This window comes from Acinonyx jubatus, chromosome A3, assembly GCF_027475565.1.
Source record: "Acinonyx jubatus isolate Ajub_Pintada_27869175 chromosome A3, VMU_Ajub_asm_v1.0, whole genome shotgun sequence".
Classification (NCBI taxonomy): Eukaryota; Metazoa; Chordata; class Mammalia; order Carnivora; family Felidae; genus Acinonyx; species Acinonyx jubatus.
Genome location: NC_069388.1, coordinates 34,901,066 through 34,927,589, shown reverse-complemented (window position 1 = coordinate 34,927,589; position 26,524 = coordinate 34,901,066). Strand labels below are relative to the sequence as shown.

The following is a 26,524-nucleotide window of genomic DNA, read 5'->3' as shown; positions in this document are numbered from 1 at the left end:
AAACTGTCTCTGCCAGCTTGTTTTCTGCTTGGCTTTTGCACTGTCAAACCCAGTAATGAGATCCTTTTGTGTATCTAGAGTTTTCCAATTGGATGAGGAGTGCTACATCTAGTTGAAAGTGTAGAATTATCCACATCATAAAGTAGACATAAAGAAAAGGCTGTTATAAAATGGCACAGTGATGAAGGTATATTTTCAAGAAGGATTATCCATATTAATTTGTTTTGGAAAGATTCTATCATAGTCAAAAAAAGGTTAAGAAATAAATTACAGGTTTTCTTCATACAATCCATTTATTTTTCTCCTCTTACCCCAATGTCTTGGAGTTGTTGGAAGACTTTGACCTGATGGTATTTAGCATCTTTCATGATTTCATAATCCGCTGGACTTCATTTGCTCAGAACTCAATGAGGATAAGGTCATAGCCTTTTCTCTTTGAGAGAGAAAGAAGGAAAAAAAATCTGCAATTCACAAACTCAAATTTCTGGGTACCAGGAGAAGTGGATAAAAGGGTGAATAATGCAGCAAATATTCTTAGATTGCAAGGCTGATGGGCCTATTTCCTCCCCGGGTCTAAACCACCTTAAAATGATCTGCATAAGTGCTGTTATTCTTGAATGAGAGAAGAAAAACGTGTGCAGGGCTAGAAGTATTTGTACTAACAGAGTTGATAGCAAATCTTTGTTCTGTTTTTATGTTTTACGTAAAATAGAGTTTTTTAGTAATTGGCCAGTGAGCTCAATAATATATCCATTTCTGAGTCAGGTGCCATTTGTAGTGAAGCTTTTTTATTTGATCTGATGGTCAAGGAGTCCAATATTGAGGGGCCAGTTTACCAGAGAATCTATGGAAATGAAATGTACAAAATGGCTTAGCTTAGACTTATGGATAAAAACTTAGTTACTCTCCTTTGGGTAGATCTCTATTTTTATAACAGACACATATAGAGATGCTTATTTTGCTGGTAAGAAAAAATGTGGGTAAACTCTAAATTTTCCTTTGATTGTTTCTTTTGCAAATTATTCACTGATTTTTGGTTTTAAGAGCTAAATTTAGTTGTCCGAAATGTTACTTGGGTTGGTTTTGTACTTCCTAAAAACCAGAACTAACATTCTTTACTCTTCACGATTGGCTGGGTAATTTACATAGGACATGTTCACTTTACCCCAAGGACCCCTCTGTGTTGCGGAAGATTGTGTCCATCTCCATTTGTCAGATGATAAATAAACTTGAGCAATGATGAATTGGCCCAAACTGTGCAGCTAGTTCACACTGGAGCAAGTCTCTTGGTTCCAAAGTCAAGCCCTTCCTCTTCAAAGGTTGCAAATAAATTTAATTGGCATCAGTACCTCATAGTAAGAGGTACATTATCAGCAGGTTCAGAGTGGGATAGCTGTTACCCGAACATAGTCTACTGAGCATTCAGAGTGCCTTTTCTAGGTCAATAGCGAGTGGCAATATGGCTCTACAGAGATGTATAGGTAAAGGTTTCGTAGCTGCATGTTTAAAGAAAAAACAATTTGAGAGGAGAGTTTTAGTGATACTCTAGGCACATATTAAATTTATGGCATCTGACTTTTTAAATTTGGTTATTTATAGTATAAATAGAAAATTAAAAATCATGCCAATTCTTACAAAATAAATGTACAGCCACCATATTGGTTAAGTATATAGAAAATGCAATATAATGGTACTAATAAGGAATAAAACATGCATTTATTTTGCTTAACTTTTCTGGATCAAGATATTTCTCTGTAATATATTACTGTTATATGACAGACCCATATGGCTATATCAGGCTTGAAATTGCATTTCCTGACATGGTGACTTATTTTTTTGCTACTCTGAAATATATGAAGAGAAAATCACCAGACTTTAAAAGGAAATTATGTCTACTTATATTTTAACTGATTTTGAGCTAAATTAAAAGCATGTTAAAAAAAATTAAAGCGTGCAACAACTGAGCTTTCAGAACTATCTAGGATTTTTCATTATCTATGCAAGACATTCATTTTTAGGAAGTTCTGATCTTAACAATCGTAGTTTAAAACATAGGGCATGCTTTTAAGATGATGATTTTACCAACAAATTGCTTTCCATGAACTACAAATAAATCAAGTTTAAATTTAACCAGTTTTAAATATTAAGAAGTAAACTTAATTGGAAAATCCTTGCAACAGCTTTAAAGCATAAATCTGTATTCCTAAGGAAATCTTAAACATTTTTTTGAATGCACAGGAAAGTAGATACTTAAAGTGTGCTCCCTCCATTTTTTAGATCATAAAGTACTGGCATTTTTACAGAAAATACAAGCATACTAAGTGTGTACATTGTGTACCTACAGTTAACTGATGCATGTAATGAAATAAAAGCAGGTATTTCTTACTATTCAAGGAGAAAAATGGAGCCATCTTCTGGAAACAGTTTGGGTTGTCCCATAATGGATAGGGTAGACTGTCAACCTATAATTATTTTCAGGGACGTTTTCTTTGGACTTGTCTGAAAATTGGATGAGCAGTGATTAATATCAGGAAGAAGAAAAGAACTAGGACCTGGAATTTGTCTTTTTAATAGGATAGGAGAGAATAACTGCTTTCAATTTTTGGATCTTTCATGAAGCTTATGAAATCTGTATTTAGTTCCTTTGTATCCTACCATTAGTGTTTATTATTTCAGTGGCAGTGCTGTGCTGGACCATAAGCAAGACTAGGAACTTACAGATATACATATAACTTTGAATTAGCCAGTGTGTACATAGTCTTCATTATTCATAGATTTTGTATTTGCAACTTCACCACCTCACATGTTTTGGCAATTCTGTGCTTTTGTTGGTGGTTTTGCTGTGTGAAACGGCCCCCCAGCATAGTGCTAAAGTGCTGTCTAGTACTCCTCAGTGTGAAGTGCTGTATGGAAAAAATAATATGTCTTCAGTTGTCTTCATTCAGACATGAGTTCTGATGCTATTGGCTAAGTTGACCATTGATGAATCAACAATATATATGAAATGTGTCATTAAACAGAAACACACCTGAAACTATCAAACAAGGTTATGTATCGGTTGATTGGTGAGCAGAGATGAGTACGTTAGCGTCAGAGACTTGGAGAAACCTAGTCTTGGATTTCCCGGAGGAGCAGTGGGTCAGCATTCTCTAACCTGGTGTTTGTGGCTGCCTTATAGAATGTGACTGCTGCAGATAATGAGGATCTCTGCACTAAACATGTGCAATTACCAGTTAGTGGGCTCAGTCCCAGAGATTCAGGGACCATGGGAACAGTTCCTGCCTCCGTTGGGCTCACCATCTGTTGGAGAGCTGGACTCACAGGGGACCGATTTGGAAAAGTGCTATGACAGATGCAGGAGAGGTGCTAAGGGGGAGCCTGACACTGCCGGGGGGGTCCAGGGAATAACAGGTCAGCGGCCGCATGCCTCAGAAATGATTGAAGCAGTAGAGAAAGGATGTGCAGCATGTAGGGGAATGTGAAGTAAGTGAGGTGTGTGTTTATTTTTAAACAGAGCATAATGTTGGTGGGTTCCTGACGCATGTTGGTACCATGTTGTTACAGAAATACACTGTGGCGAAATGCTTCCACCTCTTGCCAAAATGAACACTGAAGAAAAATGAAGAACACTGAAGAAATCCAACAAAAAGTTGCAGAACAGAAATAGCCAAACTCCTCTGGAATCTGATTCATCCACAGCCATCATAAAAAGGTAGGGGAATGAATTGTGGTACGATTTTGCATTTTTAAATTTTATTTTAAATCATTTATACACACACACATACATACACACAACAGAATACTATTCAGCCATAAAAAGGGAAGTCTTGCCATTTGAGACAATGTGGGTGGACCTTGAGAACATTATGCTAAGTAAAATAAGTCACATGGAGAAAGACAAATACCACACGATCTCACTTATATGTGGAATCTACAAAAATTTTGTCTAAATCTGAACTAAAGGTTACAGAGAACACATTGCTGGTTGCTAGAGGTGAGGAAGCAGGTGGACAGTCAGTGAAATGGTGAAGGTGGTCAAGAGGTACAAACTTCCAAAATAAGCCAGTAAGTTAAGGGGATGTAATGTGCAGCATGGTGACCATAGTTAACAATACTGTATTGTATATTTGAAGGTTGCTAACTGAGTAGATATTAAAAGTTCCCATCACAAGAAAAAAAATTATAACTGTGGGGGTGAGGGATGTTAACTAGACTTATTTCAGGGATCATTTTGCAGTAGATACAAATACCAAATTGTGTGGTATACCTGCGATTAATGTTCTATGTCAAGTGCATTTCAGTAAAAATATGGAATGGTAAAAAAAAAACAAACAGAGGAGAATGTTTATTAAACTAATATCCATTGGGTGGTTTCTATATATCTGCAAACTCTTCTAGACACAAGGAATGTGGTAGTAAACAGAAAACATAAGGGTATGGCCTTGAAGGAACTGACATTTTGGCTGGAGGAGATAAGTAAGTAAATGCACAGGAAACCAACAGCTGTTAATCATGTCTGCAAACATGGTGAATAGGGTAGTGAGTGAGATGCAGGGTGATTGAGGGGCTACTTTAGTTTGTCAGAGAAGACCACTCAGAGAATCTTGGCTTGAGAGTAGAATGATGGGAAAGAGCCAGCTGAGTGAAGGTTTGGAGAGAAAACCTTTCAGTGCCATGAACCAGGATCTGGACATATGTGTTTGAGGCTCAGAAAGCAGACCTAAATCACTTGGAGAAGGGATTTGGAGAAGCATGAGGTAGGAGATGAAGTTGGAGAACCTTTAAGATATAGAAAGTTGCCTGGATTTAACTCCAGTGGAGGTAGAAGTTATTGGAGAGTTACTAGCAGAGAAGCGAGCTTATATTATAGTTTTAAAAGGCCTTTCTAGTATATTTAGCTAAGGGGTGGGGGCTCAGTGACAGTGGAAAACTGGGTGCCGTCACCTAGGCAAGAGATGATGATGAATTGGTTTAGGGACATGGCATTGGGGATAAATGGATTTAAAATATATTTGGGGTCTGCTTCAGCTAGATTAAATTAGATGATCGCCAATGTTATTTATGAATCCCCGGACATAATTCTAAGTTCCATATGAAGAGTATGTTGTTCATTTGTGTTTTAATATATAACAGTCAAATGGTATTTTTTTTTCACATTAACAAAGAGCAGCATATGATGTGTATGTTTGTGGTGTGCTTCTGAACTTAGAGGGGGCTGATGTCAAGTTGTGAGAAAGAAATAAAGTTCCGCCCTGAAAGCTCAAGTTCTAGGCAGGTTATCTCATAACACTTGGAGTTGTGAGCCTTCCAGATGCTTGTGCAACTTCTCTCCTGCTTCCATCAGGGTTTCTGACTTCTCATAACATTGTTACTCCCATCACGTAGAGGTTGCCTGTGTGATGGGTGTCCTTCTAGATAAGAAACCTATGCATTTTTTAAGGACTAGTGGCTTGAGTCACTCAAGCATGACTTCAAGAGTATAACTTCCATACTGGATTACTCCTAAATGGAATATTGAAGCAAAAACTAAAATACAACTTAACCTTGGTGTTCCACAAAGACAAGAATATGTGGATTTAAGCAGTGTTCACTAGACAACCTAATGGATTGTGAGGGCTCTATGTCTTCGAGTGAGTAACCATAAGCAAAGTCACAGAGGAGGGGAAGAGAGGATAGGAATTGTGCAATGACATTGGTGGATAGGTCTAAGATTTCAAGAAGCCAACAGCCACTATTGGAGAATGGGCCAACCTCAAAGTCTGTGTTCAGAAGAATTTTCAGGGTGACTCAAACAGTATTGTAAGCACTTCGGCAAAGTACAGGGTGCTGCTTTCCAGTACTAGTAGTAACTCTGTGAAGTGGCTCTAAAATTGGGCGCTGTGGGAACCCTTCCTTTCTCCACCCCAAACCCTTCTCAAAAGCCTTTGGTTATCAGAAAACAGGTCCAGTACAGTAGTTATACAGTGTCAGGTAATTGAAAAGATTGTTGAGATTCCACAAGGTATACACATGTAAGGCTCTAATGAAACAAAGGAAAGGGTACAGCAGGAGAAAGAAAACATAGCAAGCATTAGAAGAAACCGAGACTTCTAGGTGCAGCTCTGAGTCCTTACTCCATCACACATCTTAGTCTTCAGATCATGAACCATCAAGATACGAGTGTGATACCTTGGTCTCAGGAGCCAAGGATCAAGCGTACTGAGAAGTATTTTAGACCCCACAGCTCAGGAAGCTAAAAGCAGGCTTTGTGAACAGGTAAACAGCTGTAAACCATCAATCCATACAGTTTCAATAAACAGCATAGACAGGCTGGTACCATATGCCTTTGGGGGAGTTTCGGACTTCTAACCGCACGTTATAAATCACTAGCTATTACATTTCACTTCTGTCTTGGGCAAGAATCAATACCATGGTTCCAGGTACCCTTCAACATAAGCACAGAACTACCCAAGATCAATTGAAAGTTAACCCTATCCTTAGGTACTCAGAGAATTGGACCATGACAAAAACACCCAAGAAAACATAAATGTTTTTAGGTTTTACCTAAGGGTATACTCATTCTGTGATTGGTCATCCACTGGACTAGATTAGCAGGGGAGATCATTAAAAGGGTAGGCTTTCAAATGCAAGTCAGAGTTTCATGGAAAAAGTAATTGTATTCTAAATCAATAAAGATGAAATAAAACAGAAAGAATAGTAGCTGATTTAGGTTGATTTCCCTGGAATCAAATAGACAAAAAAATGGATACTGGTATTTATTTGGAAGGTGATGCCAGTATACCTTTGTAGGAAAGTGGGGATGTGAGATGGGGAAGAGAAGGAAAACAGGAAAAGAACATTATAATTACTGTGACCAAGAGGAGGGTGATCCCGTTAGGCAATTCTGGGATATAGTATAGGACAAACCTTGGGTTTATCCTAATCAAGGGCAAGGGAATCAGGACATATAGCACCTTCTGCCATCTGCCTTGATGGAAGATTGCTCCCCTGAATGGAACTCCCTGGCCACTGTGGCCTGCCATAGATGTGGGCCAAAGGGACTCCAGCAGCCCGAGGAAGCCTCAGGCAAAGAATCTCAGGTGTTTGCCCGTTGGAGGCCACCATCAGATCAGCATGCACAGAAATGATGAATTCCAAGAGGATATGGATGGAGCCCTGACAGTTTCTATATAAGAAGTGACAACAGTGATGCTCATAATAATATTAGTAGAGCTGTCATTTATCAAGTACTAAGCCATGTACTATATTAAATGCATTACATGCATTTCATCATTTAATTCTTATTTGTTGAACAGTCACTCAGTGCCAGGTACAGGGGAGGAGAAATATATATTTTATCACTACAGTACTGAAGCATATATATTTATGCTAGTCTTCCATTTAAAGATGAGCATGTATGGGGTGCCTGGGTGGCTCAGTCTGTTAAGCATCCGACTTTGGCTCAGGTCATGATCTCACAGTCCGTGAGTTCGAGCCCCACTTCGGGCTCTGTGCTGACAGCTCAGAGCCTGGAGCCTGCTTCAGATTCTGTGTCTCCCTCTCTCTCTGCCCCTCCCCTGTTCATGCTCTGTCTCTCTCTGTCTCAAAAATAAATAAACATTAAAAGAAAATTTAAAAAAAAGATGAGCAGTAAGGTTGAACAAATTTAACCAAATTCTCTGGAGTAAGACATATAGGAAATATATCTGGGGTTCAGATTCTGGTTTGCCTTCAACACCATCCCTTGGGCATCATTAATGTAATTCTTAATTAACTAATTAATTATTTTTCTGACACCCATTTATTTGAAAGTTGGCAGGAGCTATTTAGATTTGGTGATACAAAAAAAAATGCCCTTGTCAAGGAGAACAGGAAGAGAAAGACAAGAAAACATGTAGTGTAATAAGAGCTATAATGAAAGGGTATTATCTGCTATTAAGTAGGAATAAGGAGGAGGGCATCAGTTCTTGCTGCATAAGAAGTAACCCCACAACTTATGGCTGAAAACAGTAAGCATGTATTATTGACTCTGAATCTGTGGGTGGGTTGAGAAGGTCTGATGTGGGCCAGGTTTAGCTGATCTTAGGTAGGTCCACTCATTCATCTGCAGCTAATATTGGCTGAGAGTTGGCTAGTCAAAGAAGCTTCCCCTCACATATCTGGTAATGGATTGACTGTAGCTGGATCAACTCAGTTCTCCAGCAGTTAGCCTGGACTTATTCCTATGGTGGCTAAGGAAAGTTTGAGAGTGAATGAAAGTGTGCAAGGCTTCTTGAGGCCTCAGCTCAGAACAGTCACTTCTGCTGCATCATATAGACCAAATTAAATCACAGGACCAGCCCAGATGTAAAAATAGACTCTACCTCTTGGTAAGAGGAGCTTCAAGGTCACATGGCAAAAGGGCACTGACACAGGAAGTGGGGGTGGGGGGTGGTAGATCTACCAAGAAGAGAAACATCTGGATTAAAGCTTACAGGGTGACTAGGTGTTCCCCAGCCAAATAAAGTAAGAAGTGAATTGAAGGCAAGGAGGATAGCAGGTGTTCAAAGACACCCAGAGCCCCATAATGAAGGCATATAGCTCTGGGAAAGAAGCAAGCACCATGAGAGAGAGCAGCATTAAGGTTAGAAGTATGTAAGTGTACCCAAATTTAGAAAATAAAAATTGAGTTGCAGGAAGAATAATATGTTTAAGAAAAAAATGTTAAGTAAATAGGAAGAGGAGCAAAGGTTAATAAGTGGATGGATGGGTGGATACCCAGATTGCTGTAGCAATATGGTTAAAAATTATAAGATTTTCTCTTAGGAAATGATCTGTAGGATTGATATTTATTTCAAAAAAGGAGGGAGGGAGGGAGGAAATACCTTGGTGGATGCTTGGAGAAAAAGATGAGGTTGAGAATAGGCGTGAATGCATGTGACTCAGTGTATGTATCTTGTGGCTTCAGGGAGGTAATGCAATGATGTAGATTACATGATAGAAACTCTTTCTGACATACACCTTCCACAGCATGCTAAGCATGGTCAGTGGGTTTTTGTGGAAACCCACAGAATAAAGTATGCCTGAAATAAATGATTTTGGGATTATGGTCCTAAACTGAAATACCAAGGCTCCAGACTCTCACAAGGACAGGTTTCTGGGGTAGGTTTCTGTGAGACAGCTGGGCCCCATTGACATCAGGGATGTATTTATAAAGAGATTTTTCCATGTATGGTTCCATTGGGATGTGTGTGTGAAATGGTAATTTTCAGTTCATGGATTTTTCACTTTGAGACTGAATTGTGTAAATTAAATAGAAGCCTTATTCTATAATTTTCCCGAGTGGCTTTTGTTTTTCCGCTGGGCCTGTGTTTTAGTGTGGTGCTCATCCAAGCCACCAGGTGCAGCAAATTTTAGTGTGAGCCTTAACAGGCTGATATTAGATAGCATCACCAGCTTCTTGGAGGCAGGATGGGAACTAGGCTATGGAAATAAATGCTGGTCAGACCCTTGAATGGGGATCCCAGGGCCAAAATACCCACCCTTTTTGGTTTGTGGAATGTATTCGATTCATTGTTGTCTTGCCAATATGTTGGTGATTGTTAGCTACCTATTTCTAAAAACTAAGATAAGGATTAATTTTTTAAAAAGTAAAATAAACAACAAACGATATAGTTAAAGCTGACAGCAAAGATACGGAATCCCATGAACACTCTGTGGGGACCTACTAATTAGTAATTTTTCCTTGGGAAGCACTGTCCCAAATTTGCATAAACCATTTACCATTGTTTTGGCTTAAAAAATTGGCCCAAACATGAATATATTCCTGTTTAATATATTATTAATTTTTGCTTCCTTTTGAGCTTTATAATGATTTTGTACTCATAGTCTAAAGATATGCTCATTGTGTTGAACATTTCTAAGATTCATCCATGTTGTTACATGTGACTGTAGTTCGTTTTCACAGCTAAGTAATATTACATCCTGTAAATATATCACAATTTATTCTTCTGTTTATTCTGCATTTTGTACTAGAAGAAATGATACTGTAATAATTTTTTATATGTCTCCTAGTGTGTGTGCAAGTTTTTCAAGGCTATCTGCATAGATAGCATGATAGAATACATGATATATAGGAAACCAACTATCCCAGGTTGCCTGGAACTGGGTGCTTTCCCAGGATACAGGATTTTCAGTGCTAAAACCAGAACAGTCTCAGACAAATTGGCATAAGCGGTCACCTAAATATGTATGTGTTCAACTTTACAACATAGTACTAAACTCTTTCCTAAAGATTTGTTCCCAACTAGCAGTAAATGAGAATTACCCTTGCTTGGTGTTGTGGATATCTGAATTTTTGCCAATCAGTTGATAACATGATATCATATGTACAATGATAAAATGATATCATAAATGATATCATAAAATGATTTGATATGTAAAATGATATCATGATTTGAGTTCTCTCATTACTAATGAGGTTCAATATCTTTTCATGTTTTCTTCTCCATTTGTATTTTCTTTTCTGTGAAATGTCTTCCACATTTTTTGTCTTTCTGCTGGGAAGTTTTGCCAAATACATTCTTAGGCACTTCTTTGGATTCTCTTGGCTTTACCATCACCTAGTATAGGGTTTGTCAACAGAAGGGCTAATAACATTTTGGACTTCATAATTGTTGTTGTAGGGAACCTTCTGGGCATTATTATGTGTTTAGCACTTTCCTTGGCCTCTACCCACTTAATGCCAATAGTTCCTTCTAGCTGTGACAACAACAAAAATCTCTAGACACACACACAAAAATATCTAGTCAGATGTCGCCCTAGGGGACAAAATTATACCTGGCAGACAACCACTGACCTGGATCTTAGCAGCTTGCTCCTGTGGAAGAGAAGAGGAAGCAAGGCAGTTAAATTCCCTCTCAATTTCTCTCTCTGAACCCTATTCTCTGTACAGCATGTTTAAAGGGGCTCCACGTCACTTCAAGGATGCCTTTGCTGGGCTACTGCCTGTGCTTTTTCACAGTTCCTGGTAATGCAGTGGCCAGACTAGTAACCTATTACCTTGTCCTCTTCCTATCCTTCCTTGCCCCATTTCCTTTCTCTTTTTCCTACCTTGGGATTTCATATTCCAATTAAAGCATTAGCACTTAATACTTGTCTCAGGTCAGTTTCCTAGGGAAACTAAGCTAAAGTAAGTGGTTGTAGAAAGGATACCCTGTGAATTGGATTTTGGAATTGGATTACTGACCTGTCTGAAAGCAATAGGGCTCACATTTGTTTTGTGGGAAATTGGAATGATAATGAACTCTGGTATGGGGCAGCAGCACAATTATTTGAGCTTTCACCTGTAGTAAATGGAGATAACACTGATATGGAGGGAGATTTAGCAGCTACAGCACACAGTAACTCGTAGGGCCATGACGGTTACATGGATTGTTCAGCAGCATGTCTACTTTTGACCTGCAGAAAGAGATTGTTAGGCTGAGGGTGGTTAATTGCCAACTTAATGCATGCTCTGAAAGAGGGCATCTGCAGCAGCTTTCAAGGAGACTTCTTTCCAGCCATTGTAGGGCAGACTGATGAAATTTAGCCCAGGATCTGACTGTAAGTTTGGCAGAGCTTAAGAGGAGACCACATAGCTTTTTAGGGTCTCCTGTTTCAAACTCAGGGCCCTGACAAGGATGCTGAGATGGGATGAGGTCATTGGGGTGGATGAGCTTGACAACCTTGAACATTTAAATACCCCTAAACTATCTCAGAAGACAGGAGCAATCCCTTCTCCCTTGACAAAGAACAGCCTAGTATTTTACCTAAAGGAGGTTCCTCATAAGACTATCGTCATTCTCCTTAAGATCTTTCTCAGCCACTCCTCATTGCTGCAAGGTGATGATGAGTATAGTGTCAGCAGAAGGAGTGTTAGCCCTTTGGGAACAAAGAGCCCACTCACTGAAAAATTGAAGTACCTGGGTAACAGGTGCCATCAAAACTAAGGAAACCTTCGTGGGTGCCGACCTTGAGTATATCCGGAAAGGGGAAGGGGAAACCCACATGGAAGCTGGAACAGTGAGGATTTATTAATATGGGGGCCTCACACATAACTCAAATTTAATCTTTTGTCAAAGACAAAAGATTGAAGTTGGCCCTGACAGTTTTCTTAGGATGGTGTTTTGAAGTCTTTATGCTATGATGGCTTATAGCAAATGAGGAGGAAATTGCAGTTTCTTTCATAGAGCCTTGATAAAGGATCAGATGGCTCACAGAAAAGGAATGCTTACAGTTTTAGGTACTGTCTGGGAATCTATCACTTGACTGTTTTCTTAACTGACCAAGAGGGCCCAGAGGGTACTCCCTTCACAAAGACAATAAGGTACTCTCTGGAGATGAGGGTTGGCCTCTTTGAGAAGCTCTGTAAAGGCTGCCATCTGTTGCTTGGATTGATGTTTGGAGATACTCACTAGGAGCTGAGCTTGCTAATATCACTGAGATGATGGGACTCAGAATAGCAGAGCTCAGTAGCTACACTTACTGTTAGTGGAATGTGGACCCAACTGCCATAGGGGAGCACAATTAAAATGCCAGTCAGGGTGCCTTGAACCACTGGGATCTGACAGTGGCCAAGACAGCATGGAAGTCTTTGGGACAAAATAATTGGACAGCTGATGGGGATGTTGCAGAATCTGGATAATCAGGGGAAAAAAGTCAACAGCTTATAAATCATGGAATATCATGGTCCCTTACCAAGTTTCCACATCTGAGTTTATAGATGGCAAAGATACTATGTCAGCTTGTGCTCGTCTTCCATTTTCAATTGTTTTTACATTTTTAGACATAGTTATTTTATGGGTTTTTTTTTAAATGCTTTTATTTATTTTTGAGAGAGAGAGCACAAGTGGGTGAGGGGAAGAGAGAGAGGGGGACACAGAATCCAAAGCAGGCTCCAGGCTCTGAGCTGTCAGCACAGAACCCAACATGGGGCTTAAACTCATAAACCACAAGATCATGACTTGAGCCAAAGTTGGATGCTTAACTGACTGTGCCACTCAGGCACCCCTAGACATAGTTATTTTGTATTTAGCTGCTCAATCTGTAGATGAAGTACAAAGGATGCAGAAAACTAGTCATTTTGTTAACTGTTATTCTTGCTGGCATTTTTCTTCATGTGATTGGGATATTTGATTACTAATGTTAATATGTGGGAATCCTTAGGGCCTCAATGGGGATGTTTTCCTGGGGAGAGTATTGCTTTGCTTCCTCTGTTCCTTTTCCCAAGTTCCATTCTAGATTCTGTCTTGGAGGTGTGACTGCCCTGCCTTGCTCTGCAAAGGGACCGAGAGTTGGTCTCCAGATCTTTCTATAAGTTCTCTTATTTCTTTTTTCCGTCCTTCATTTTGGCAGGGTGGGGGTGGCCAGATATTTCCTTTACTGTCTAGTGAGCCTAGCAAAACTTATCATTTTTAAAAACGTATCCAGGATATGTTTGTAGTTTAGCACAAGGAATCTTCAGATTATCTAGAACGCATACTGCCAAAATGAGATAACATTGGCTCCCTAGTAATATCTTTGGCACCAGGAAAATATATGAATGCAGTTAGCAACTGCCCAATGCACTCATCATAATGGAATTGAGTCTGGTCCAGGAAGTATTTAATTGAATGGATCAGAGGGGCTGTTTTTCTCATCTGTTGTCAAACATCCTGCTCACATGGTTAACAGATGTTGATCAGAAGCCTGGGCCTGTGGGCATATATCCTGAGTAAAGTTTCTCTCCATCAGAAGAAACCAGCCCAGCTTGTTCTCCTCTCCATATTCCCTATGCTGCATTTGACACACAGATTCAGCATTCTCTGAGCTGTCCCTCTTATTTCAGCCATTTTTTGGAAGCAGGTTAGTGTATTGTACTTTCTGGAAAGATTTCCACACATTTCAAAGCTTGACATGTGAAAAGACAAAATTTTAACTCTCCAGAACACTCTCATCCTTGGAATTTCCAAATTCCTGTACTCTAAGTGAGAAAAGTGTGAGTGAACTTGACTGTCAGGTCATAGGGTAGACGTTCTCATGCCTTTAGAGACCAAGCAGTGTAAGAAACAGGTGGTGGTGGTGGGTGCTGTGCAAACAAGGGCATCTGTGCAATGGAACCTACTTTACTCTGTTAGTGGCCTATGGGAATGGGGACTCAGGTCTACCAGATATTCCAGCTTTTTTAGGAGAAGCTTGAAAGCTGGAATTTTCTGATAAGAAATCTCCCAATTTTTGAGGACTGGTTTACTAAAAACAAAAACATGCTAACAACAAAGAATCTGATTATGCAAGGGGAAAAAAACATGTTTGTAGGCAACCTACAAATGGAAGGTAGCCTGCAGACAAGTTCAAATAAACAACACATAGCTTAAAATTGACCAGTTTCATAAAGTAAAGCCTATCTGCATGGCAGTTTGATTATTTTGTGCCAAAGAAAATAACTCTCCTATCATTTATTTTGCTTTTGCTTGCTTGTTATCTTGTTTGTTTTTCCCCCCTTCGGCAAAACTGAAATCCTAGTGGATACTGCATCAACTAAAGTTACACATACCCTACACACGCAGAGATCCTGTATGTCTGTAACATGGAAGAACGGAAACAACTCAGAATTTCAACAAAGCTACACTATGACTCAGCAACAGCCCACCTAGGTTTGTATGCAAGGAAAATTAGTGTAAAGCCAATCTACCATAATAGTCCAGAACTGGAAAGAGTCCAAATGTTCAACAATAGAAGAATGATAAATCTTGATTTAGTCATTCAGTGTAATAGTGCACAACAGTAAAAAGAACATACTACTGATAAACACAATAACATGGATGAATCTTAAAGATACTATGTTGATCAAAAGAAGCTGGACACACAAAAAAAGATGTATGTGTGATTGATTCCATTTATACAGAGTTCAAGAACAGGTAAAACACATCTATAGTGTTAGAACTCAAAAAACTACTTCATGGTGACAGAACTCTAAAGGACACACAGGAGCCTTGTAGGGTGGTCGTGATGTCTGTCTCATCCAAGCAGTGGTTTTATGGCTGCAAACAATTGAAATGTCTGCTTTCTATGTGCAATAAAAGTAAATAAGTAAATGAGCAGCTGTGGTTCGTGCATTGCATTAACCTTCTGGTCTTGCAGCTTCAAGGATGCATTCAGGGATGACTGCTGAATAATATGAAGTAGGTTTTCAAGTAGCCCTGTTTGCCCATGCATTTGCAGACCAGGTGCTTGCAGGCTAATTCTTCCCATTGTCCTCCAACCCAAGATGTCTCCATGGCGAATACACGTGTATAGAGGTGAAGGCCATCTGCTTCCCCATGTGGTGTGATGGTTTTTCCAGGATTTCCACCTGTATAGTATGAGTTCTTCGGTTATCATAGACATTTGGAGTTTTCTATAAAACCAACTAAACTTGAAGGAATGGCACTTTGGGGGCATTACTGGTATATCTTCTCTTGCAGCATCCTAATCTCTGCACACTTAAAAAAAAATACAGCGAATAGAATAACCATGCTCCCTTCACTCACAAGCTTAATGTTGCCTTAAAATTTCCTAAGAAATAGACTTAAGGGGAGAAAATATGCACCCCGGTCTTCCTCTGCTACTAGAAATTTGTGTTGCCACACAGATTGTTTCCCATGCCCCAGGACCGGTAGGTGCAGTCCCAGAAGGAAGCAATTGAGAATGGCCTGAAAGCGCTCCCAGCCTGTTTTGTCCAGCATCTGACCTTTTGGTTGGAAAGTGGGCCAAGGAGAGAGTTGGTAGGAACTCAAGGAGTAACTGAAGAAGTGGAAACACACACTGAGCCCTTAAGCCAGGAGGGGCTTCTGGTGACACAGTCAAGACTGTATTCCAGGTTGCTTGTTGCAGCCTCTCGCTAATATGGCACGAAATGTGAGAGCCTGAGAGCTGGTTGGAGCACAGGGAATGCAGAGAAGGGTGCTGTGCAACTACAGCCTGGGGCTGATGCTCCCGCTTGTATTCTAAAGGTGTTGCTCCTAATGGAAAGTTTTAGTTTTATCAATACGTGATGCTCCAAACATAAAGCAACTTAGAATCTCTGTAAAGCACTTAGCTTGCTTGTCTGTAACATAAAGAAAGAATAAATATTTTTTAAATGGTCTTTGTGTCAATTTCCAATTTTTTTTTTACTTTAAAGACAAATCAAATTTCATTACAGTAAGCTTCATGGGGAATTTGGCATTTTATACCATGAAATTTTTATTTGGCAAGACCAAAGGTGCCTGACTTGGGAGTCAGGTGACCTGAGTCATTTTTAGCTGAATCCCTTAGAGTCCACAATGCAATCTTAAGCTTGTTCCTTAACCTCTCTGAGTGCTGAGTGAATGAAACAAAGTGAAAACACCTAGTCTGTATATTCCTTGAGTTTGGTATAAAGGACAATGAAAGGCACCCTAGAAAGTAAAAAGATGAGGTGAATGGAAGTTGTGATCATTATTGCCCCTGTTGCTACCATACCAAATGGCATGTCTGCAAACATTCCTTGGAGGAAGTACTGTTTGATTCTTGCAACTGATGTTTTCATTTGTATTGGAATAGGGTATGAATGTACTTCGGTGTGGAAGGATGACTAAAGAGCATGCATTTTTTTTTTTTTAGCGTTTATTTATTTTTGAGACAGAGAGAGACAAAGCATGAACGGGGGAGGGTCAGAGAGAGGGAGACACAGAATCTGAAACAGGCTCCAGGCTCTGAGCTGTCAGCACAGAGCCCGACGCAGGGCTCGAACTCACGGACTGCGAGATCATGACCTGGGCCGAAGTCGGCCACTTAACCGACTGAGCCACCCAGGTGCCCCATAAAGAGCATGCATTTTAATGGGAGCAAAGGAGCTATACAGTTATAATCTAAAATCCTGATTTTCTTCTCTCTCTTTCTGGCTGGCCAAATGGTATTAACTCAATGAAGTTGTTTTATTTCTAAAATGGGAAAACCAGTATCTACCACCTTGATCTACTTAAGAGGAGTGTTGTAAATATCAAAGGAAATCACACGTGTGCAAAGGCTTTGAAAGTACAAAGTAAAAGAGCATATAGCGTAAGAGTTCATATTACTTTTTCCTTTTTCTTAGAAAGGTTTCTCAGCAAGGGGCACCTGGGTGGCTCAGTCACTTAAGCGTCCAACTTTGGCTCAGGCCATGATCTTGTGGTTCCTGAGTTTGAGCCCCGCATCGGACTCTATGCAGACAGCTCAGAGCCTGGAGCCTGCTTTGGATTCTGTGTCTCCCTCTCTCTCTGCCCCTCCCCCACTCACCCTCTGTCTCTCTCAAGAATAAATAAACATTTTTAAAAAAGGTTTCTCAGCAATATTTTGAGGAATCAGAGATGACTGATCAAGCCAGTTGTCCCACTTGCCATACTGTTTGATTTTTTTCTTCTTTTACAAATGCAAATAAATATAGCAATCAAATGCATTGATTGCATGGGTCAGATTCATCATGTGGTCAAACAGTTCTAAAATCTTGGCTTGTTGTCAAGAACTCGAAGATGCCTGATGGCCAGTATTGTATTGTATCAATGTTGGTGCTATAACTTGAGAAAACAGATTATTTCTTGTCCAAACCAGGACTGATTTGAGAGTAAAGGAGAGCTGTTTAATAGTTACACCAGGATAATGGTAGTAAACTAGGACTGTTCTGGGCCAAAAAAAAAAAAAAAAAAAAAATACCGTTAGAAAGTTTCCCCTTTAAGTCAAATCATAATTATGTCTAATATGTTCTAAGTACTCAGCTCTGGGAAAGATTAAAAATCCAATTAGGTATATAGCATAGTTCTGGCTTTCAAGAAGCCAGAGTCTATATAAGAAAGCTTACAGAATGCAATGATACAGAAACAGTGAAAGACATCATGTTAGCAAGTGTTGGATTTGAGTAGGGAAGAAGTTTGGAGCTTAGATGGGAGTATAGTGGCTCAGACAACCTTGGGTTTCTGGGGAGCCTGTCTGGGAGGGGAAGATTTGAACATCTTGAGAGGACTGGTGGGTGTCAGTAGATGTGGAGAGAACAGAGTGGACTGCTTTCCAGGCAAGTGGAACAGCCTGGACAAACACCAGCATGGATGGGTTTCTTGGCTGTGTATAGAAGGGAGAGAGGAGCCAGAAAGACGTTTTAAAAGGATAAAATGTATTCTTTCAACAGGTATTTATTGGGCATATGTTATTATGGACAATACTCTGAATGCTATGGATTCAGCAGTGAACCAAATAAAATCCTTATCCTTAGGGAGTTCACAATCTAATATATTTTAAGAACTTTCCTTAAAATCTTGGGGCACCTGGGTGGCTCAGTCAGTTGAGTGTCCAACTTCGGCTCAGGTCATGATCTCACAGGTTTGTGAGTTTGAGCCCCGCGTCGGGCTCTGTGCTGACAGCTCGGAGCCTGGAGCCTGTTTCAGATTCTGTGTTTCCCTCTCTCTCTGCCCCTCCCCTGCTCATGCTCTGTCTCTGTCTCAAAAATAAATAAAACATTTAAAATCCTCTATTATGAGGATTCCTCATAATCTTCCTCTATATGAACTTTTAGATGGAAAGAAGTCTTTTGGAAAGAAGGGGAATGCTGTTTGAAAAGATGAAGAGGCAGAATGATTCAGCTCGTTTTGTGTTAACATAATGAGGGAACCTCACTAACTGAGCTAACTGGGCTTTCTAAACCAGAATCTGAGACATGGAGAAGGATTTACCAAGCATCAATCCATTCATTTAATAAACACTTAATTGAGAACCTGGGTGCCTGGTACTGTTCTGTGAGCTGGGGATACCACAGTCAGAAACATGGGGAAAGCTCCCTGCCTTTAAGGCAACATTAATAAAATTAAGTCTTTCAAGATCATATATCCCAAGACAAAGAAATGAATATTAAAAAAAATATAAAGGTTCTTTAAGCATCTCTTTACATATTCACTTTATTCATACAGAGCTAATAAAGGGAAAGTAGTTATCTGCTTTTCTCTATGATACAGTTTTCTTGCTCTGATTATTACTATGTGGGCCCAAGTCTTCTGCAAATGTAATAGATGCCTGTGGCAATTGGGAATCATCAGCAAACAAAAGAATTTTCTTCCATGTATCTGTTGCAGAGGGTAGTAGACCATATGTCATGCCACAAGAGGCCTAAGAGGTTATACATTCCCCTAAAATGCTTCTATTTCAGGTAAGACATATTTATAATGTTTAATACAGAGGTTAATATCATTGTATAAAACAGATAACCCTGTTATTCTCAGAGTTGGGAGCACACATCAAAATCACAGAGACACAGATTGCTAGACTTAACCACCAGAGGTTTTTTGATTCAGAAGGTCTGGGATAAGACTGATAATTTGCATTTCTGACAATCCCAGGTGATGATTGTACTGACTGTCCAGAGGCTATGTGTTGAGAACCACTGTGTTACTCTTCAAATATGTAACTATAATATGAATACAAAGTTGGTTGATTTGTAGGTATGTAAATTGTAATAGTTATGAAGAGGGTCATTGTCTATGGCTGGGTTGACTAATATGGTAGACAATAGCTACATGTGGCTATTGGGCTCTTCAGTTGTGGCTAGCGCAATATGTTGAAACGAAAATATTTTGGGTCTTATTTTTTATTATTTTAGGGAGAGAGAGTGTGCAATCAGGGGAGGGGGCAGTGGGAGGGAAAAAGAGAGAATCAAGCAGGCTCCACACTCAGCATGGATCCCGACACGGGGCTAGATCCTATAACCCTGGGATCATGACCTGAGCCGAAATCAAGAAACGACGTTCAACTGACTAAGTCACCCAGGCACCCCTAGATCTTTTATGTTAAATAGAATATGTTATTAAAATTAGTTTCACTTGATCTTTTTTATTTTTAATATGGCTACTAGGAAATTTAATGTTAACATATGTGGGGGCACTGGGATGGCTCAGTTGATTGAGCATCTGACTTTGGCTCAGGTCACGATCTCACAATTCATGAGTTTGAGCCCCGTGCTGACAGCTCAGAGCCTGGAGCCTGCTTCAGATTCTGTGTCTCCCTCTCTCTCTGCCCCTCCCCAGCTGGCACGTGTGCGCACTCTCTCTAGCTCTCAAAAATAAATACACATTAAAAAAAATTTGAAGTTAACATGTGGCTTGCATCATATTTGTACTGGACAACACAGGTCTATGAAGCTTTTCTAAATGTGCATGCTGAGGATTTGGGGGGTTTTGTTTTGTTTTAGAATTTGGAACTTTTTTCAGAATTTAAGAATTACTAGCAGAGGAAAAGAAGGTATTGTGTTTTCTTTGTAAATCAGTGATGTACTTTCCAACAATAGTCTTTATTCCATTTTATTTGAATACTAGTTAACAAGGTAAGATTCACTAGAAGACACTAGAAGATTCTTTCAACAGATGCTTGACCATATCCTTATCGTAATGTGTGCTGTTGGATCAGTTTCTCCTGAGTTTTCTTTAGTTCCTTGGAGTTGCTAAGAACTGCTGTCCTTCAGAAGCAAAGGCTATAAAGAGCAGTGGGCTTCTCTTCTTTGAATACATTGGGACACCTTTTGTAACACACATAAATCAGTTACAGATGGATTTAAATCTAAGTTTAGGAGAATATATTCACAACTTTGGTGGAAGCAAAGACTTTTAAAACAGGGCACAGACAGTGATAACTATAATGAAGAGACTAAATTGGACTAATTAAAATTAAGTACATGTTTATCAAAACCATTATTTAAAAAAAAATTTTAACATTTATTTATTTTTGAGAGACACAGAGAGACAGAGTGCAAGCAAGGGAATGGCAGAGAGAAAGGGAAACACAGAATCCAAAGCAGGCTTCAGGCTCTGAGCTGTCAGTGCAGAGCTGGATGTGGGGCTCGAACCCACAAATCGCAACCTCATGACCTGAGCTGACGTCAGACACTTAACCAACTGAGCCACCCAGGCGCCACTATCAAAAGCATTATTAAGAGAGTGAAAAAATCCTAGTGTGAAGAAATACTTCCACACATATATACAACAAAAGACTTTTATCCAGAATTTCTAGAGTATTCCATCAAATGAGTAAGAAAAAGCGAATCCAATGGGAAAAAGAGCAAGGGACTTGAACAGTTATTTCACAAAAGATAATATTCAAATGGCCAATGCATGTGAAAGATGCTCAGACTCATTAATCATTATGGAAATGCAAAATGAAGCCACAATGAGGTGCCACTACACACAATGTGAAAAATGAATGACTGAAATGCAAAATATTGACAACATCAAGTGTGGATAAGCATATGAGCAATTGATAAGTTGCTGGTGGGAATGTAAACTGTGGAACCACTTTGGAAAGCTAATAGAAACTATCTACTAAAGCCAAATATACACATAACCTTGACCCAGAACTTCCACTGCTATGTAGGTATATACCCAACACCACTCCTATGTAGGTATATACCCAACAGTAGCATCATATGAGTGTTCACCAAAGGACAAGTACTAGAAAATTCATGGCAACATTATTATTGATAGTCCCAAACTGGAAATTACCCAAATATCCATTAGCATGAGAAGGAACTTAAAAATTTTGGTATAATTTTGCAGTGGGATATTACACAGCAATGAGAAAGAATATGGCCTACAGCAACATGAATTAATCTCTCAAACTGTTCAATCAAAGACACTTGACCTAAAAGAATACATGCTATGTGATTCTATGTTCAAAATCAAGCAGAACCAATTTCTGGTGGGAGAAATCAGGATAATGGTCTAAATTTGGTAGAGTTGATGACTCGGGTACTGCTTCAGGGAGGCTTCTGGCACTTTTCTCCTTGATCTGCCCTGTGGTTGCAAGAATGTGTTCTCTGTGTGAAAATTCATTGATTTGTACCCATGATTTGTGCACTTTTCTGTATATATGCTACACTTTATTAAAATGTTCTAACAGAGAAGTCAAAGTCCAAGACTCCCCTCCAAAAGTAACTTACCTCCTTAAAATACAGACATATGGTCATATCTGACATCTTAAAACTATAAGTTATAATTGACTTAATTAAATTGTTTAAGAATTTTGGAGCTATCAGTCCATTTTACTCTAGATTCCTCATTAAACACTTATTGAAAATCAGGAATATAATAACTGAGTTACAGAAACTTTAAGTAGTGTATTCTATATTCAATCAGGTATCATGTGGCTAATAGAGATCTTATGTGATTTAACACGTCCTAAAATAAAAACTAAAAAAATAAAGGATCTTGACAGCGACATGTTCTGTAGATGATGGGATTTGAAAAATCCTGTATGATTCCAAAGATTGACGACAACCACATTTATGCAGTTGCCATCCTGTTGTTTACATTAAATGGAAATGATAAATTATGTAGAGAGAGGCATTATTTTAGAAAATATAATTTGCTCAACACCACTTATTCAAAAGCCTTCATGCGTGTACTGATATATTCTTTATCGGCAGGAAGTTGGTCTTAATGCATGTTTTTATAAAGTACTAATGAACTAAAATGATAGGACTCAAAACTCTTTTGATCAAATGCATTTTTGGTTTTAGTATATGTGATTGCACTGTAGTAACATAGTATCTATGCACGACTACTTCAAAATGCACATGACTGATAACTTTCCACTAATTTAATGTGTTATATGCCTCTTTGAGTTAGAAATGACTGTAATTACTGTTATTTGGGTTTAAGATTACACACTGGAGTGTGTGTGAGAGAGAAAGGTAGAGGCACAGGCAGGGAGGGAAAGATGGAAATGGAGTGGTGAGAGATGGGGAGGAAAAGAATGGAGGCAGAGATGAAGAGGGAGAGAAACTTACTATAATTAATCAAACTCATTTCTGCACTGACTTCCTCATTTGGTGGAATTAAAAAGCCAAATCAATTTCTCCTTGGCATACTGTGTTTTCAGAGCGTTACTCTAAACGAAGGTCTTATCCCACTCTGAGGTTATCAAGAATAATGTCAGATTTATAAAATGAAGCTTTTATCCCCTTTCCGTTACATTACCTTCACAAATGGTCAGTTACATTCTCTCGTCATAAATGTCATATTTATCATTCATGGGCCCAGATGTTAATTCACTCTAATTGCATGATACATAGAATAAAGTAGGAATATGTTATTATATTGATTTACTAGTTGGGAATAAGTAGCATTGTTACTGTGGTAGTCACTTTATATACCAATTTTATTTATTTCTGTTAGTAAACCTGCACAATAGACTTTTTGTTTTGTGAGGTTTTTTGTGTTGGTGGGGAGAGGAGGGAGGTATTTCCTTGTTGTTGTTGTTGTTTTTTATGGGAATAAAGAACTAATCCAGGACTTGCCTGTGGGATCCATACAGCTGGCAAGCTGGTATTGACCCATGTAAAACTTGCACTCTTGCCAGGACAACGTCCATTCTCCCTGAGACTGAGAGGGTTGAGCTTTGTCATTACCACTGCTAAATCTTTTAAAATGCCATAATTGTGCATTTCCAAAGCTTGTTAAATATATGTGTTTTAACTATATAAAAAGCCACCATGAGTGCGTGAAAGTGAATAATGATGAATTCCCAGTGTGTTTTCCCCCTCTAAAATAGCTAATTGAATAAAGTTGAATCAGCTACTTCAAAAAAAATTGCTGAGTTGGAATTCTTAGTATCAAATAACTTCATTTAAAGCATATGGAAGTTTATCCACAGAATAAAACATAGCCTAACTCCCAGTTGAAATAAAATCATGGTTGAACCTTGAATAAGTTACTGCACAGACAGTAGCAAAGATGGATACATAACACTTTTGAATCCCTTCCAGGACTGTATATGCACTTTAGTATAAAAGATGTAATACAAATAAGCAGTGTAGGTGAACACAACAATGATCTTCAACTTTCTTGTTGCTTTCACACAGTGAACGTGGCTCTGGTATTTCTTGACATCAATGTCAAGTTAGAAGCATTACTGGCAAAACAGGTGCTGTTGTCTGACAGTTTTCTTTTATGCGAAATTTTTATATTTTTCATTTTTGTAGTTTTTATTTAACTTTCAGTTAACATACAGTGTAATATTAATTTCAGGTGTATTTCAGTACTTAAATACAATACCTGGTGCTCATCACAACAAATGCCTTCCTTAATCCCCATAACCTATTTAATCCATCACCCCCTCCCTCATTTCCCTTGTGGTAACCATCAGTTCTCTATAGGTAAGAGTCTGTTTCCTGGTTTGCCTCTTTTTTTCCTCTTATCATTTGTCTCTTAAATTCCATATGTGAGTGAAATTTACATGAAAAATTTTAAATATGTGCAAGAACTATATTAGAATGAGCAGTTAGTTAAATGGTAATTCTCTGAAAGGGAGGATATATAATCGAAGTTTCAACAACGAGTGATGTCTGTACCTGAGCAGGTTCAGTGATCCCTTTGCACAAGGATTTAAACTTGGCCCTGCTAATGAGGTAGGCTTATCCATCTTAGGAGATTTTAGAGGACGGGCTAGTTGCCTGTTTCAAGGTAAGACACAATTGAGACTTGTGACCACCTGTCAGATCTTTTGGAAACAAATTGTTTTTAAATCAAATGTCAAAATGAATGACCCCAAATAAGTGTTTACAAAAAATATCATAAACTGCAGACCAACTATGAGATGATTTTGAGAGGAAATGAGTGTTGTTCCATAATGACATATTGGGCAATATTCTTTGCATATAAAGAATATTAGAGGACATGTACTGGTGATTTCACTTTTCTTTTCCTTATAAGTCATAGAATAAGATTTGTGACTTAATTTGTGTGAATCTTAATTATTAAAATTAGATGATCCTCATATCTGAGAGTGACCAGAAATCTGTGGTGTCTTCTCAGATGTTTTTATTCAAGCAACGATAAAAAAGAACAAATACCATGCAAAAGAGCCTACTTAGAGTGGTCATAGAAAAACAAGGTGGGGTTTTCCCATTTAAACTCTATACCAAATTCAGGCCATTTGTTCACTGTGTCACTGATTGGGTGGGTGGTTGAGAAAGCAACCATAGGTCCTTTTCCTTCCAGAGAGTCTATAATTCAGGTGCCAGAGTTGCCTAAGGTCTGGGATGACTTTTCACTCCCCCAAACAGCATTCCTTCTGTACTTTCTTTCTTTCCTCACCCTCTCCCCTCCCAATCCGAATGTTCTCAGTAACCAAGTGCATCCATTCTTTGGTACAGATGTTATCTGGCTTATTGTAACTCTATGTGTTTTCTCTTGGTAACTTATGGGCCCCATGCATTCTAAATCTCTACAAGTGCATCTCTTCTTAGGCATGGCTGAGCATGTTTCTGGGAGTGAGCTGTAAGACACATAGATGCTGGGGATGCCTGAGTGGCTCAGTCTGTTGTGCAACCAACTTCGGCTCAGGTCATGATCTCATGGCTTGTGAGCCCCGTGTCGGGCTCTGTGCTGACAGCTCAGAACCTGGAGCCTGCTTCAGATTCTGTGTCCTTCTCTTGCTCTCTCCTTTCCCCGTTCACATTCTGTCTCATCTCGTCTCATCTCTTCCCTTTCTCTCTCTCTCTCTCAAGAATAAATAAACATTAAAAAAATGTAAAAAAAAAAAAAAAGACATACAGATGCTCTTGTTGCCCTGACTGTATCCCTTTGGCTTCCTCTGGCTGCCCAATCTGTATGTGGGTTGCAGACAGAAATGGTGAGGAACTAATTCTCCGGGGAGCATCTCTCAGCCATCTTGTCCAGCCCTTGTCCAGCCAGTGGCAGATGAGAGTTAATGAATAAAAATCGCAGCTTCCTACCTCCTGGCTGGGATGTAGGGGACAGGGGTGGTTGTCCCTGAACTCTGAAGCTCTTTATACTGTCTTCCAGAGCTGCCCAGCAGGATTGAGACTCAGTCATCCACAGCAGTAACTTGCTCATTAACTGAGCTTGTGTCAGTGCCCTCCTTTTCCTGAAATATTTCCCTACTTCCCTGCCATTGCTTCTTGGGACTACCTTTCGGCTTAGCTACTTGCACTCAAATCCCTACGCTAGCTAGGGTCTGCCTCTTGCTGGAACCCAACCGAAGACCACATATTTTTCATTTCAAAAATGACATGGTATGGCCATACCAATGTTGCATTTGATCACAAGAGAATTCTCTTCAGGAATTAGCCATCCACAGTACTGAGCAACAACCATAAATCCCCAGCATTACACAGGGTTAGGAGAGTGTTTAGATATGCCTTTGTTAGCCTGCCCTCCACAGGACTCTGGCTGCCATTTTGATTCCTTCTGCCATGATCACAGCTTTTCTTTGTCTTCCTGACCAGGGGCAGACTACTGACAGTTTTCCTATCAGCTGACCTAAAAGAGTCATTTATAAATAGTCACCTATTTGTATGATCTTTTGGCTGACTCACTGGAGAAAGGGTGGTGTCAGGTATGCTTTTTCAAAGATCTAGAACAGAGAATCTTGTCCTCAAAGAAGAATTTTACCTCTGAGCATCTGTATGTGAAGGTTCCTGAAAGCTCTTAGAGCCCCCAGGTCAGTTTAGTAACCACATAGCCATAGAAATGGCCTAGGAGTTCAGATGTGTTCTAGTTATGTCTACACAGGG

At 39.3% G+C, this 26,524-nt stretch overlaps 1 protein-coding gene across 2 annotated transcripts in view; it reads left to right on the top strand.

Annotated features, from left to right (window-relative positions):
* PAK5 (p21 (RAC1) activated kinase 5) overlaps positions 1-26,524 on the top strand; it is a 283,919-nt gene that overhangs the window by 116,222 nt on the left and 141,173 nt on the right. For both annotated transcript variants that reach the window (XM_027069572.2, XM_027069576.2), the window contains one exon: positions 3,565-3,712. The gene's annotated coding sequence lies outside the window, so the exon portion shown is untranslated. The remainder of the gene's footprint in view (positions 1-3,564; positions 3,713-26,524) is intronic.